We start from the raw sequence: 14,806 nt of genomic DNA, 5'->3' as shown, positions 1-14,806 counted from the left end.
CTTGCGTACACACTTGTTTCTTATGCACAGTTCTCGGCAGATCACAATAGACAGTGTGGACAGACAATTAGATAGATACAATGGGACAGGGAACAGAGAAAGAGAGCGATCTCTCTGCTTTCCCTTACATACCTTTTTTGCTGCTGTTGGTCCAGCAAGCAGGTATTAATAATGAATAAAAAGAACCATGAGGGTTATCAGCAGTGACCCCTGCCCACTTTCAAGTAGATCTGAACTTATTTTTGTTGATTTCACACAGACTTTATCTCGTCCAGAGCATTTCTACCCAAGCTTTCAAGGAAGATCTGAGCTTGAGCAACCCAGGCAAAAACACCCTTCCCCCTTCGAACACCAAGGAAGGAGGGGAAAAAAAGCCTTCGAACGTCAGGGAGATGTCTGTTCCGTTTGTAGCTGAAGTTGTTTCCTAGGAAAATGGAGATGGCCAAAGCACTGAAGAAGACAGGGACTGTACAGGCAAGTTGCTAGTGGGCCACTGGGATTTAGTGTCACCTTACACTAAAGGGATAATATCAAGCAGTGTTTTATTCTGGACTTTTCTATTTTCCCTGTAGCAAATGCAAGACCACAAGCTTTGCGTCTGTTGTCTGGGCATTTGCCAAGTGACCCCACCACTGGAGTCAAAGGCTAGTAGCTAGATTTGTATATAATTCAGAAGTAATAAGATGCAAATGTAATGTACTGCATTTTCACATTGTCCTCTGCAATATACTCATGCACCATCCTCATCCATCTGTGTTTTTTAAGCATTTGGTTCATTTAAAACCAATGGATTGTGCAACTCAAAAATACGTTCTAAAATGTTTGTTTCCTTTCATTGGGATGACATGCTGCCCTATTTTCCCTATCAAGCCTTTGATTTGGGTTTTTAAGGGGAATGCAGAGGAGGCAAAGGGATTTCCCCACTCTTTATAAAGCAAATGCAATCCTCCTGAAAAGCATCAGTTCAATAGTCTTTGAGACAAGATCTGGATCTTTTGAGCCTGCCACTAGCCCTTCACAGATGCAATTTGATGGTTGAGTGAGCCTAGTGTGCTAAGCTGAATCTCAGTTCTGAAGCTGCTGGTAATAAGGTAATTAATTAATAAAATATCCCCAGCATGAGAATTAGCACAGTGTTGATTCCCCCCGCCCCCCGCTGTCCAACTCTGCCATCATTACTACATCCTTTCCTCTTGGGTGTGCATGGGAGAAGGTGACAATATCTTCACAATCCCAGCTATCATCCCCTGTTCTCAAGTACTTTCAAATGCTTTTTCGTATGCAGTCTCTGGAACCCTGGGTAACTGCTGTCCTTTCCCCTTCTAGCTACCACCTCCTTTATATATGTGCAACACACACATGGATCATGAGAAAAATTAACTTGTGTTGGTGCAGTTTCACCAGCGTTCTCTTATTATCACTTGCTACAGACAGACTTTGCCAGCATCAGTCTGAGTAGTGGATCTCTATCTAGGATGCAGAGCAGTGGATGCGTTAAACATGGGAATATCAGGGATGTTGCTGAGATGAAGCACATCGGTCTGCTCTAAATGCATCACCTACAAGCACCTGTTGCTTAGCTAATGGAGATCCTATAGCACATGGGGAGTGGTGCAACACAGCATTGAAATGTGCTCAGAGAAATCCAATATTGCAGAATTTATATCTGCAATATTCATCTCGTTTTCTTTCCCCTCACATGCCTTCCTATATTTCAGGACTGTTCTATTGATGGAACCAAGGGGCGCTTTGTTGTACCACCTCGTAGGATATTAAATTCCTGCTTTATTGCTAAAGTCAGCAGCTTCTCTAGACTGAGAGGAGAGAAAGGACAAGTATGGGAGAGAGACAGAGAAGCAGATTCCCATGACTGGGAGATACAACTTTCAACCTGCCAACATCCCAGCTTGGGACAAAAGGAGAAGGCTTCAGTTCCACAGTCCTTTTAATAACGTCAGGTTTCTAATGGAGCTGCTAGACTTGTAATAATGTACAAGAATCCCAGCCGGGTTCCCTTTGGGTCCAAACCTGCAAGCACTCTGCATACAGAGACTTCTAGCATCAGGCTTTTGTGTGTGTGTGCCGGGAAAAGCAAATAGGTAGCTTCACCCACTGAAGTCAGGGGGCTGCTCATGTGCTTAAAATTAAGCAGGTGCTTAAGTGCTTTGCAAAAAACAAAACAAAACAAAGGGCTCCACTGCCAGCAACTGCTTCCCCCCCTGATTTTTCGGAATTGCCAGCGAAGCGAAAAAAATCCATTATTCGCCTGGCTCTGCTTCCAGCTGTAGCCCTCATGCACGCTCAACTTCGTAGACTCACAGAAATGGAGGGCTGGATGAGACCTTGAGAAGTCATCAAGTCCAGCTCCCCGCACTGAAGCAGGACCAGGTACATCTAGGCCATCCCAGGAAGGTGTTTGTCCAAACTTTTCTTAGAAACTTCCGATCGTGAGGGTTCCACTGCCTCCCTTGGAAGCCTGATTCAGAGCATGACTAGCCTTCCTCACAGACAGATCGATTGCTAGATAGGTGAAAGGAGAGAGGGAAGGAAAACAAGAATAAAAATGGATTGTTCTTTTAATGACATAGAAGGGCTTCCTTGAACACTGGTGGGTGAACTTAACGGCATCTGAGTTTGATGTTTAACCACTTTTCATGTTTCCAAATCTTTCCTTTTTCTAGCAAAGGGACAGTCTATGTCCAATATTAGGAACAAAGGAATCCCCACCCTAAAGCTGGGATAACAGAAGAGAATGCCCCATACATGATATACAAACTTTGGGTCAGAGTTTCTGGCCTGATAAATGCAGTCTATACCATGTAAGGGGACCGAAGCAGACGTATAGCAACTGGAGATGGTCAACAGAGAATACACCATGTGCAGGGAAACTCTCCAGTGGTGTAGTCGCCTTCTCCACTCCATCCCTGCCATAGAGGGAGGAAGGCCATGCTGAGAGCAGACTATGGCTATGCCTGATTCTTGAATGTTTTCATACCATGATAGGAGGAATGACACCACATTAGGACTTGGGAAATGAGGGTTCAACTTCCTGCTCCAGCAGACTTCCTGTATGGCATTGGGCAAGTCACTCAGGTGTCTTTGTAACTCAGTTTCCCTGCCACCCCTGGGTGTTGTGAGAATAAATACATTCAAGATTGCCGGTTCACGTACTATAGAAATGGACTTGTAAGATGTTAAGTTACACCTGTTCCTTAGCTGGTCTGACTTGGGCAAGGGCCAGGCAGCTCTGGATCAAGGAGACACACCCAACACCCTGCTGGTGCCCTGGAGAATCTAGCCTATAGTGTTGATTTACCAGTAGAATAATAATCATGAGCTATAATTAGTTTGCCAGTTCATTGACTGGACTAAATTCACTACTGGCATATAGTTGCACCTACTTATGTTAGCAATGAATTTGGCCCACCTAGCCAGTATGATTAGCTGCTATGCTCATTGTGATCTCATTCATCCCATACACCGCATTGCTTATGATGAAGTGTGTATTAAATATGTTTACATAGCAACTAGAGACATTTCATGTGGACTTCTTCCTCTGAGATGGCGTCAAGGCGCCTGTCGGTTAAAACGGACACAGTCTTTGCCAGGATTTAGAGCCCATATTAACCATGATGATAAAACCGAGGCTCCATCAAGGTTTTTTAAATTGCTCATAGAACCCTAAGATTTTTTTTCCCCTGGTTGAAACCACAATAATATTTCATTCCCACTGCTTACCCTAAAAATGAATTTCCTTTCCCTTCTCAGCTGGTGATTTGTTTTGCATTAATGCCTTTCATAACTCATACGTTTCGCCATTAAAAATTAATGCTCGGCACTGACATAAACAAATGAAATTTGTATTATTAATGTTTTACATAGGTAAGACTTTGTAATAACAGATTCATCATAACAGACTGGTTTAATTAAAAGACTCGCTCGTTCCCTAAACTGATTTCAGACATATATTTGGGTGATGGGAAGAATGTCTTGTAGTACAGACTGAGGAATAATGATCAATAGGTCATTTGGTGCCTTTTTATAGGTCCGTGCTTGTGTTCTCCCACGTTCCTCACCCTCAGGGTGCTTCTCACACCAAGATGGCATGTAGAAGGGACAGGAAAGCTGAAGATTGGCTCTGTCAAGAGAAGCAGCCCAAGGCCTGTTGAGGGCCTACCAGCCACCTTGTGCTGACCCTCTGTGCAGAAGTAAATCTTTTCCAACATGAACATAAGGTAAGTTTCTAATCACAAGGACTGCACACAGGGCCTGATTCAAAGCCTGCTGAAGTCAATAGGAGTCCTTTCCATTGACTTCGGCCAGGCCCATAAAGAAGGCAGACAGTGAATGCACAGTAAGCTTCCTTTGTACCTATGATGTGGAGAATGCAGAGAATGGACACAAATTCCTAACACTTGGACAGCACATGAAGGCACAGATTTGAATGCACAATAGGTTTCCTTGTACCAGGATGGTCAAGAAGCTAGTAATAATAATCATAATACCTGGCTCTTATCTAGCGCTTTTCATCATTAGGTCAGCATCATTAGCCCCATTTTACAGATGTGAAAACTGAGGCAAGAGAGGGAAGTGACTTGCCTGAAGTCACCCAGCAGACCAGTGGCAGAGCTGGGAATAGAATCCAGGTCTAAGTCCCAGGCCAATGCCGTATCTACTAGGCTATACTCCCCCTCCTGCTACATGAAGAGTAAGTGGGGAAGGTAGGGCAGCACATGGTAGACAGCTTCACTGCATAGCATACAGGCAGGGCAGATAGTGAGGCTATGGGGAGTTTCTTCACTCCAGGATGGGATGAGGTGCAGGCAGAGTGAACATACCATATGTTTTCTAACTTGGGAATTCAGACCATCCCTTCCAGCCCAGGAATGCTGTTCTGTCTTGATCCACTCTGAAAAACAGGCTTTGGGGAAAGAAGACTAAGCACAACTCCGGAAGCCACAGCTGCACTTTATATATACTTTGTGGGGCAAAACTGGTTTTGTGTGGCAGACTCACAAAAGGCATTTGCTTCTGTGTGCAATCACTTGCTGGAAAATCATGCGTATGCACATGGTTCTGGGCAGAGAGAGAACCCAGAGGGTAGAGAAGATCAGAGAAAACTGGGAGCCAGGCCAACCCTGTGTCCTCTTGTGCGTGACCTGAGCTATTTCCATCTTTAAGACACAGAAATGCTGGAACTGATGTCTTCACAAACTGTCACTGATGTAAGCAGTGTCAGGATGAGCTCCACCCTGACATCTGGTGGTGAGGTGTGGCAAGTTGTGGAAAAGAACTTCAGGGGCCGATCTCATTTGCATAGGCACACCCACCACGCCTAGAATGAGACCATAGCTGCCCAAATGGTCACTTTGGCTGCTGTGGGATCCCCAGTGTCTCTGTTATTGGGGCAGGAAGAATAAATTGTTATTACCCTGATTATGGGAACTGTGCTTGGAACTGTACGTGGCCTTTTGTTACGATGGAGGGATTCACCATCATCTAAGTAGCACTCGCTAGGCAAGGGTCATGGGTTCCAAAACTGTGTGAATGAAGAGAGGCTGGGGACAAGTATTAATACTTGGTGGCATAGGCCCCTTGGTGAGGGCCTTACATGCTGATTGCACTTCCTCCTCTCTCCACTGTGGAATATCAGAGCTAATTTTGATTTCATTAGAAGTCTAGTTATAGGCTGCTGAGCTCACTTTGGGCTGACAGTGCACCAGCACTGGGGCTCCCCTACTATAAGCTGAATTCACCTAAGAGCTGAAATCACTGAGTGTTGTGTTAAGTAGTGGGGGAGCCTGAAGATATATTGTGGAGCAGTTTGCGGGACGGCTGGTGAAGCAGTTGGACGCGGAGCAGTGTGTGGATGGCAGGAGCTGCTTGTGGGCCGTGGAGCTGAGCGAAGGAGTTCGTGGGGCGGCTGGCGGAGCGGAGCGCAGCTGAGCGAAGGAGTTTGTGGGGCGGCTGGCGGAGCGGAGCGCCGCTATGGAGCTATGGGGCGGTCAGCTTCAGATCACGTAAGGTGCCTCTTACCCCCGTCCCATTTCCACCCAGGTTGGGAGGTAAAGCTCCGCCGATAAACTTTCGAACTCTGGGGCTGCCCTGACCAGGGACAGAGACTTTTGGGGCATTGGACTTTTGGGACTTTGGGTGATTTGGGGTTGCTGGACTCAAGAACCAAAGGGAAAAGGGCATGCCCCAATTTGCCTGGGGTGGGGTTGTTTTTGCTCATGGGTTGTGTTATGAATCCTGTTGGTGGTGTTTCCCCAACATAATGCCACATTGTTTCTCTCTGTTATTAAAAGACTTTTGCTACACTCAGACTATGTGCTTGCGAGAGGGGAAGTATTGCCTCTTGGAGGCGCCCAGCGGGGGTGGTAAAGATTTGTCCCAGGTCACTGGGTGGGGGCTCGAGCCGGTTTGCATTGTGTTATTGGAATGGAACCCCTAGATATTGAACCCGGCCCTTGTTGCTGCCAACTCTGATGGGCAGAAGGGTTACATTTTTGGGGGCTCGTCCGGGATCGCCTGGGTCAGTACCCCTCACAAGCACCTGTTGAGTGATCCACTACATTGGGAAACAATTTATATTTTTTTTTGTTTGTGCTTATATTTTGAGGAAATTACTGTTTGTATAATGGCTAATATGTCAGGTTTGTTGGGCCCTGGCTCAGCAGCTTCTAGCTCAGAGGCTGCAGCCTCAGCTGATGATTGGACAAAAGCTCTGGGGCAAATATTGGAAAAGGTTGTGCTGCCCCATGCTGAGTCAGACTCTTGTCGTAAGTTAAGATTATTTGCTGGGGAGGAGGAGTTTGAACCCTGGTTAGAGCATACCACTGAAATGCTGCAAGAGTGGGCCGTACCAGATGCAGAAAAGCGAAGATGCCTTATAGAGAGCCTTGGCGGCCCAGCATTAGATGTGATTCGCACCCTGAAGCTCATTGACCCTGGGGTCAGTGTGAAGGACTGCCTAGAGGCCCTTGAACACAACTTTGGGAGCGTAGAGGGCCCTGAAGACAGCTACTGTAAGTTCCTTAATTCCCGACAACAAAAGGGCGAGAAGGCTTCAGCCTACATACAGAGACTGGAGAGACTGCTTCAGAGAGCTGTCATGAGGGGAGCAGTGACTGCTGAGCAGATGGATCAGACCAGACTGGCTCAAATTGTAAGAGGAACTCAGTATCAGAACCCGATTCTACTTCATCTCTGGCTAAGAGAACGACGGGAACATCCCCCAAGTTACTCCCAGCTGATAAAAGAGGTCCGAGAGGAGGAAGAAAGGCAGGCTGCCAGTGAGTTTTGGGAAGCCCAAACATCGGAGCCAGCCAGCACAACATCACTGCAAATGGCCAGTGTACTGATGGTGAGCACCAGAGAGGAACTTGCCCAACAAATGCAGGTCCTGACGGAACGGATAGCTGAGCTGCAAAGTACCGTTGACCGAGTTAAGACTTCTAGGAATAAGAAGCCTCAAACTGTGGCGATTGAGAAGCCCGCACTTAGAGCCACCATCCCCCCCAGGCGAAGGGGGAAAGGTCAATTCTTCTGCTACCGATGTGGTCAGGATGGACACAGTGCTGCCAAGTGCTGTAATGAAGAAAACCCCTCCTTAGTGTATGGAAAGCTGAGGATCAGTTGGGAGAGATCCGGTAGCTGCCAGAGGGTCTGGGGACGGGGACCCCCCAGGTCTGCAGGATTTGAAGATTCCCCCAGAAAAGACTGTCCAGCTGGGATCCCTGCAGGACTGATAGGGCCTCGAGCAGAGGTCATGGTGAGGATCGAAGGGGTGGAGTGTAAAGCAGTGCTTGACACTGGATCTCAAGTGACTATTATATTTCAGTCATTCTACCAACAGATGCTTAGGCACCTGCCTATACAGCCACTGACTGGCCTTGGCCTATGTGGCCTCAGCATGGATGAATACCCCTATCAAGGGTATGTCATAGTGCACCTGGAATTCCCAGAGGAGGTTGCTGGGGTAAGAGAAGAGGTAGACACAGCTGCCTTAATATGCCCTGACCCTAAAGGGACTTCTGATGTGTCTGTGCTGATAGGGACCAACTCCAGTCTCTTCAAGGTACTCGCGGATTACTGCAGAAGGCGGGCTGGGGACCAGTACCTGAATACCCTGATGATCCATACGCTTTGTGCTGAAGCCTATAGGAAAATTGAGAGCGCTAAAAGGGACACATCTGAGCTACCGCTTGGGGCACTGAAGTACGCGGGCACAACCCCCTTAGTAGTGCCTGCAAGGACGGAGCAAGAAGTGCTTGTCATGAGTACCTGTCTGAAAGGCAGTAAAGGGACGTTAGCAATGATAGAGCAGCCGATGGGAGGAGAGCTCCCTGAAGGAGTGCTGGTCCCCAGTGGAGTCATAACCCTACCTGCTGAAGCCCAGGAAAGGGTGACTATACTGATTGCTAATGAAACGAGTCGTGATATTTTTGTGAAGCAAGGACAAAAGATAGCAGACCTCTTTGAGCCTGAGTCGATTGTAAAACCCCAGTATGAAACTCCAGTTTCGGCAATAGACCCAGCAAAGTTTGACTTTGGAGATTCACCAGTGTCCGAGGACTGGAAAGATCACCTGAGGAAGAAACTTTGTGAAAGATCCAAGGTGTTCTCACTGCATGAGTGGGATGTGGGATGTGCAAAAGGAGTAGAGCACAATATCAGACTACATGACTCTCGACCTTTCAGGGAGAGATCTAGGAAGATTGCTCTCTCTGAGATGGAAGATGTGCGACATCATCTTCAGGAGCTGGCTGCGAATGGCATCATTACAGAGTCCCGCAGCCCATACGCCTCAACCATTGTGGTAGTCCGCAAAAAGAATGGGAAAATCTGGATGTGTATTGACTACCGCACCCTAAACAGCCGTACTGTGGTCGACCAGTACACTATGCCTCGAGTGCAAGACGCCTTAGACTGTTTGCTGGGAAGCCAGTGGTTCTCTGTGTTGGACTGTCGAAGTGGATACTACCAGATCCTTCTGGGAGAAGAAGATAAGGAGAAGACAGCCTTCATCTGCCCATTAGGGTTTTATCAGTTCGAACGCATGCCCCAAGGGATTTCTGGAGCACCTGCCACCTTTCAACGTCTCATGGAGAAAGTTGTGGGAGACATGAATTTACTGCAAGTGTTAGTTTATTTGGATGACCTGATTGTGTTTGGAAGAACCTTAGAGGAGCATGAAGAAAGACTTCTTAAAGTGCTTGATAGGTTGGAGGATTATGGTCTGAAGCTTTCAATTGACAAATGCCAGTTCTGCAGAACCTCAGTGAAGTATGTGGGTCACATTGTGTCCCAAGAAGGTGTGAGTACTGATCCTGATAAAATAGAAGCACTCACTACATGGCCACGTCCAAGTAACTACAGAGAACTCAAGACCTTCCTTGGATTTAGTGGCTACTACCGCAGATTTGTGAAAAACTATGCTACGATTGTAAAGCCTCTGAATGATCTTACCAGGGGACATCAGTCCAGCAAGAACAAATCTAAGTCCAAGAATAAGGGGAGGTCCCCAAAGCCTCCTGTGCAGAGACACAATGGCCCCTTTGCACCATTTGGGCCACGGTGGGATGAGAGATGTGAAAGGGCTTTTCAAGAAATCATTACTTGTCTAACTCATGCTCCAGTCCTAGTTTTTGCTGACCCAAGCAAACCATTTATCCTGCATACTGATGCCAGTTTGGAGGGTCTGGGAGCAGTCCTGTACCAGGAAGTGGAAGGCAAATGTAAACCTGTAGCCTTTGCCAGCCGAGGATTGTCTGATAGTGAAACTCGCTATCCCACCCACAAGCTGGAGTTTTTGGCCTTGAAATGGGCCATCACTGAGAAATTTCGAGACTACTTGTATGGTGCTCAGTTCCAGGTGTGGACAGACAACCATCCACTGACTTATGTGTTAACAAGTGCTAAGCTGGATGCTACAGGGCAGAGATGGGTGGCCGCCTTGGCTAGCTATGAGTTCAGCATTCAGTACCGATCAGGGAGAAGCAATGTAGATGCAGATGCATTGTCCAGGCGTCCGCAGGCTACAGAAGTTGCTGTGATACCCACAGATGGAGTGAGAGCTATTTGCAGTGTGAGTCGCCGAGAGCCAGAGGCCCGTGAAGACTTTCAGGGATGTGTTGCAGAAGCTTTGGGCCTGCCCCCTGAATGCATGCCTTCTGCTTCGGTGAACTATATTGCATTAGACCAATCTCCTTTGCCCATGCTCAATGCGGCTGACTGGCAAGAAGCCCAGCGGCAAGATATTGACATTCGTGATACACTACTTGCCAAAAGGGAGGGGCGAAGCCCAACTGCGGTTGTCCCACCTAACCCGGAGGGTAAACTACTATTGAGAGAATGGACCAAACTAAAACTGATTCAGGGAGTGCTACACCGAATGACCACCGACCCTTTACAAAAACAACGAGCACAACTAGTACTGCCAAAAAAGTACAGAGCCCTGGCCATGAGGGCCCTGCATGATGACTTTGGGCATTTAGGGATGGAGAGGACCCTGGAACTTATTCGTAGTAGGTTCTATTGGCCCCGAATGGCTGAAGATGTTCGCAGGAAATGTGAGACTTGCGCTCGATGTGTTCAAAGGAAAACTCTGCCCACGAGGGCTGCATATCTCAAGAACATCACCAGCAACAAACCTTTGGAGTTGGTATGCATTGATTTCTTGTCTGTAGAGGTAGACAAGAGGAATGTTGGAAACATTCTAGTAGTGACTGACCATTTTACACGGTATGCACAAGCATATCCCACACGTGATCAGAGGGCCACCACCGTTGCTCGAGTATTGTGGGACAAATATTTCTCAGTCTATGGATTCCCGGCTCGGATACACTCTGATCAGGGGCGGGATTTTGAGAGTCACCTTCTGAAGGAGGTGCTGAAGATAGCAGGAATTAAAAAGTCTAGGACAACGCCTTATCACCCCCAAGGTGATCCTCAGCCAGAGAGGTTCAATCGAACCCTATTAGATATGTTGGGAACTTTGCGACCAGAGCAGAAGGCAACCTGGAGCAAGCATGTCTCATTTCTGGTGCATGCCTACAATGCCACAAAGAACGATGCTACGGGAGTCACCCCATATCTCTTGATGTTTGGGCGAGAACCAAGATTACCCATAGACTTGTGCTTTGGTGTATCAGAGGATGGAGATAGCTATGAAACTCATCAGCAATATGTATCCCGACTAAGAGAAAAGCTGCGGGATGCTTATCGCTTAGCTACCGCTGCGGCTCGGAAGAACGCAGACCGCAACAAACATCGATATGATGCTAGAGTGCGTTCGCAGGAGCTCCAGCCGGGGGACAGAGTCCTGCTGCGAAATTTGGGTATTGCTGGCAAACACAAGATAGCTGACAGATGGAAGGCAATATCTTACCTGGTGATGGAAAAGCTGGGAGATCTGCCGGTCTACAAGATCAAACCTGAAGACGGTCCAGGGCAAATAAAGACGGTGCATAGAAACCTTTTGCTCCCTGTGGGGGAATTGGTAAGCACCCCTTGTGAGATGGGCCACGGCAGGGCCGCCAGGCAGAACAGAGGTGCTAGACCAAAGCCGCCATCCAACACAGACAGTGGGCCCCCTGCAGCTAACTTACCCCTATTCTGCACATCTGAGAGTGAGTCTGAGGAGGAAGACACAACCCTGGTGTATCCTGGGATGGAGACAAGATTTCAGTCTCGATCAGCTGAACCAAACGAGAGTTTTCCCTCTTCTGCCCTAAACCCAATGGCGGAACTATTTAGGCCCCTTTCTGATACCCCGGTGCTGCTGATGAGACCCCCCTGTGATGACACACACAGGTTATTGGACAATGGGGACAGACAGGTAGAGGATGTCCTGGGCACCTTGGACCCTCTAGCGTTAGAACTAGGAGTGCAGGGGCCTACGCCAGTAGCCGAGGGACCCTCCAGGGAAGCCTCTCCATCCGTCACTCAAGAGGATGTTCCCCTTATTTCGGCAACAGAGATTCTCAATAGACGAGACAGGGTGATAAGACCAGTGAAACGGTTAACTTATGATGCACCTGGGGTGACTAGTGAGGAGCCAATACATTTAGCACACAGGCTTGTGGAAGCTAAAGTGGGCTTCCTGAGGCCCTTTGGAGGAAACCAATGAGTTGGTATAAAGGGAGTGTGATTTGTCGGGACGACAAAGTCTCGGCTGGGGGGAGGATGTAAGCAGTGTCAGGATGAGCTCCACCCTGACATCTGGTGGTGAGGTGTGGCAAGTTGTGGAAAAGAACTTCAGGGGCCGATCTCATTTGCATAGGCACACCCACCACGCCTAGAATGAGACCATAGCTGCCCAAATGGTCACTTTGGCTGCTGTGGGATCCCCAGTGTCTCTGTTATTGGGGCAGGAAGAATAAATTGTTATTACCCTGATTATGGGAACTGTGCTTGGAACTGTACGTGGCCTTTTGTTACGATGGAGGGATTCACCATCATCTAAGTAGCACTCACTAGGCAAGGGTCATGGGTTCCAAAACTGTGTGAATGAAGAGAGGCTGGGGACAAGTATTAATACTTGGTGGCATGGGCCCCTTGGTGAGGGCCTTACATGCTGATTGCACTTCCTCCTCTCTCCACTGTAGAATATCAGAGCTAATTTTGATTTCATTAGAAGTCTAGTTATAGGCTGCTGAGCTCACTTTGGGCTGACAGTGCACCAGCACTGGGGCTCCCCTACTATAAGCTGAATTCACCTAAGAGCTGAAATCACTGAGTGTTGTGTTAAGTAGTGGGGGAGCCTGAAGATATATTGTGGAGCAGTTTGCGGGACGGCTGGTGAAGCAGTTGGACGCGGAGCAGTGTGTGGATGGCAGGAGCTGCTTGTGGGCCGTGGAGCTGAGCGAAGGAGTTCGTGGGGCGGCTGGCGGAGCGGAGCGCAGCTGAGCGAAGGAGTTCGTGGGGCGGCTGGCGGAGCGGAGCGCCGCTATGGAGCTATGGGGCGGTCAGCTTCAGATCACGTAAGGTGCCTCTTACCCCCGTCCCATTTCCACCCAGGTTGGGAGGTAAAGCTCCACCGATAAACTTTCGAACTCTGGGGCTGCCCTGACCAGGGACAGAGACTTTTGGGGCATTGGACTTTTGGGACTTTGGGTGATTTGGGGTTGCTGGACTCAAGAACCAAAGGGAAAAGGGCATGCCCCAATTTGCCTGGGGTGGGGTTGTTTTTGCTCATGGGTTGTGTTATGAATCCTGTTGGTGGTGTTTCCCCAACATAATGCCACATTGTTTCTCTCTGTTATTAAAAGACTTTTGCTACACTCAGACTATGTGCTTGCGAGAGGGGAAGTATTGCCTCTTGGAGGCGCCCAGCGGGGGTGGTATAGATTTGTCCCAGGTCACTGGGTGGGGGCTCGAGCCGGTTTGCATTGTGTTATTGGAATGGAACCCCTAGATATTGAACCCGGCCCTTGTTGCTGCCAACTCTGACGGGCAGAAGGGTTACACTGACAAAATTTGATGTACTGACTGGCTGGCAGGGATAATTTTCAAACAAATAAATAAGATGCTAATCTCTATCCACCAACAACAAAATCCACCCCCAGGTTTATCGCTGGAACCCTAGTGAGATGTGGTCTCCTCAGATTTCATAAGCTAAAATAGAGTCAGAACAAGTCAGTGCTTGGACAGAGGACCTTTAAAAAAAAATGAGAAAGAAGTACAAAATGTTGCCAATGATCCATTAGACGGGGCTCAGTCAGCACTGAACCAATGTCACAGTGTGAAGACAGAGGAAACTGAGCTGTTGGAGAAGCCATCTTCTGGATGACAACTGAAAGAGAGGTCCTGGCTACTTGTAGCCATTAAGACTCAGTGGGGCTTTTCTCTAGCCTAGGACTGCTTACCTCATTTGTCTGGTTAAATTCCAATTGGGTTTGTAACACATTGGACAAACGTACTGTGTCCCCCATAAGGGGGAAAATGAAAAAAAAAAAAGAGAATGTAAAAATCAGTTTAATCTGATCTGCTTCCCGCCCCAAAAATATCTTAGTCATAAACATGTTTTTTGAATGGTGTCTCTATGGGGCAGAGTTAAGTTTTCTGCTGAAGGAGAAACTTTTTGTTTTGAAGAATAATGGGAAAAATGACCTATTCATTGTAGTGTGTCAAGTATATGGAAAGATTGAAGAGCCTATGATGGAACAGAGTTAAGATTGTTGGGTGCCCTTAGTATGTGTTTCCATACCTGAACATGTCTGGTTTTCTTTTTTAACCCTGAGAATTTGCTAGGTTTATCACAATTGGTTTTTACAACAACCCTGTAATGTATTTTGCCCTAATTTACTGATATGTGTACTCAACCATAACTCCACTTTAATTTTATCTGGGACTTTCCTTGTTCTTTTCAAAAAATAATTTTGGAATTTTGAGTATGAAATGCTGTATTTTTCATACATTGTCATAACACAAGAACTAGGAGTCACCAAATGAAATTAATAGGCAGCAGGTTTAAAGCAAATAAAAGGAAGTATTTCTTCACACAACAGACAGTCAACCTGTGGAACTCCTTGCCAGAGGATGTTGTGAAGGCCAAGACCATAACAGGGTTTAAAAAAGAACTAGAGAAATTCTTGGAGGATAGGTCCATCAATGGCTATTAGCCAGGATGGGCAGGAATGGTGTCCATAGGCTCTGTTTGCCAGAAGCTGGGAATGAGCGACAAGGGATGGATCACTTCATGATTACCTGTACTGTTCATTCCCTCTGGGGCACCTGGCACTGGCCACTGCCAGAAGACAGGATACTGGGCTAAATGGACCTTTGGTCTGACCCATTAGGG

This window comes from Lepidochelys kempii, chromosome 16 (genome assembly GCF_965140265.1).
Source record: "Lepidochelys kempii isolate rLepKem1 chromosome 16, rLepKem1.hap2, whole genome shotgun sequence".
Taxonomy (NCBI): domain Eukaryota; kingdom Metazoa; phylum Chordata; order Testudines; family Cheloniidae; genus Lepidochelys; species Lepidochelys kempii.
The sequence above is the reverse complement of the archived record's forward strand: the minus strand, read 5'-3'. Positions refer to the sequence as shown.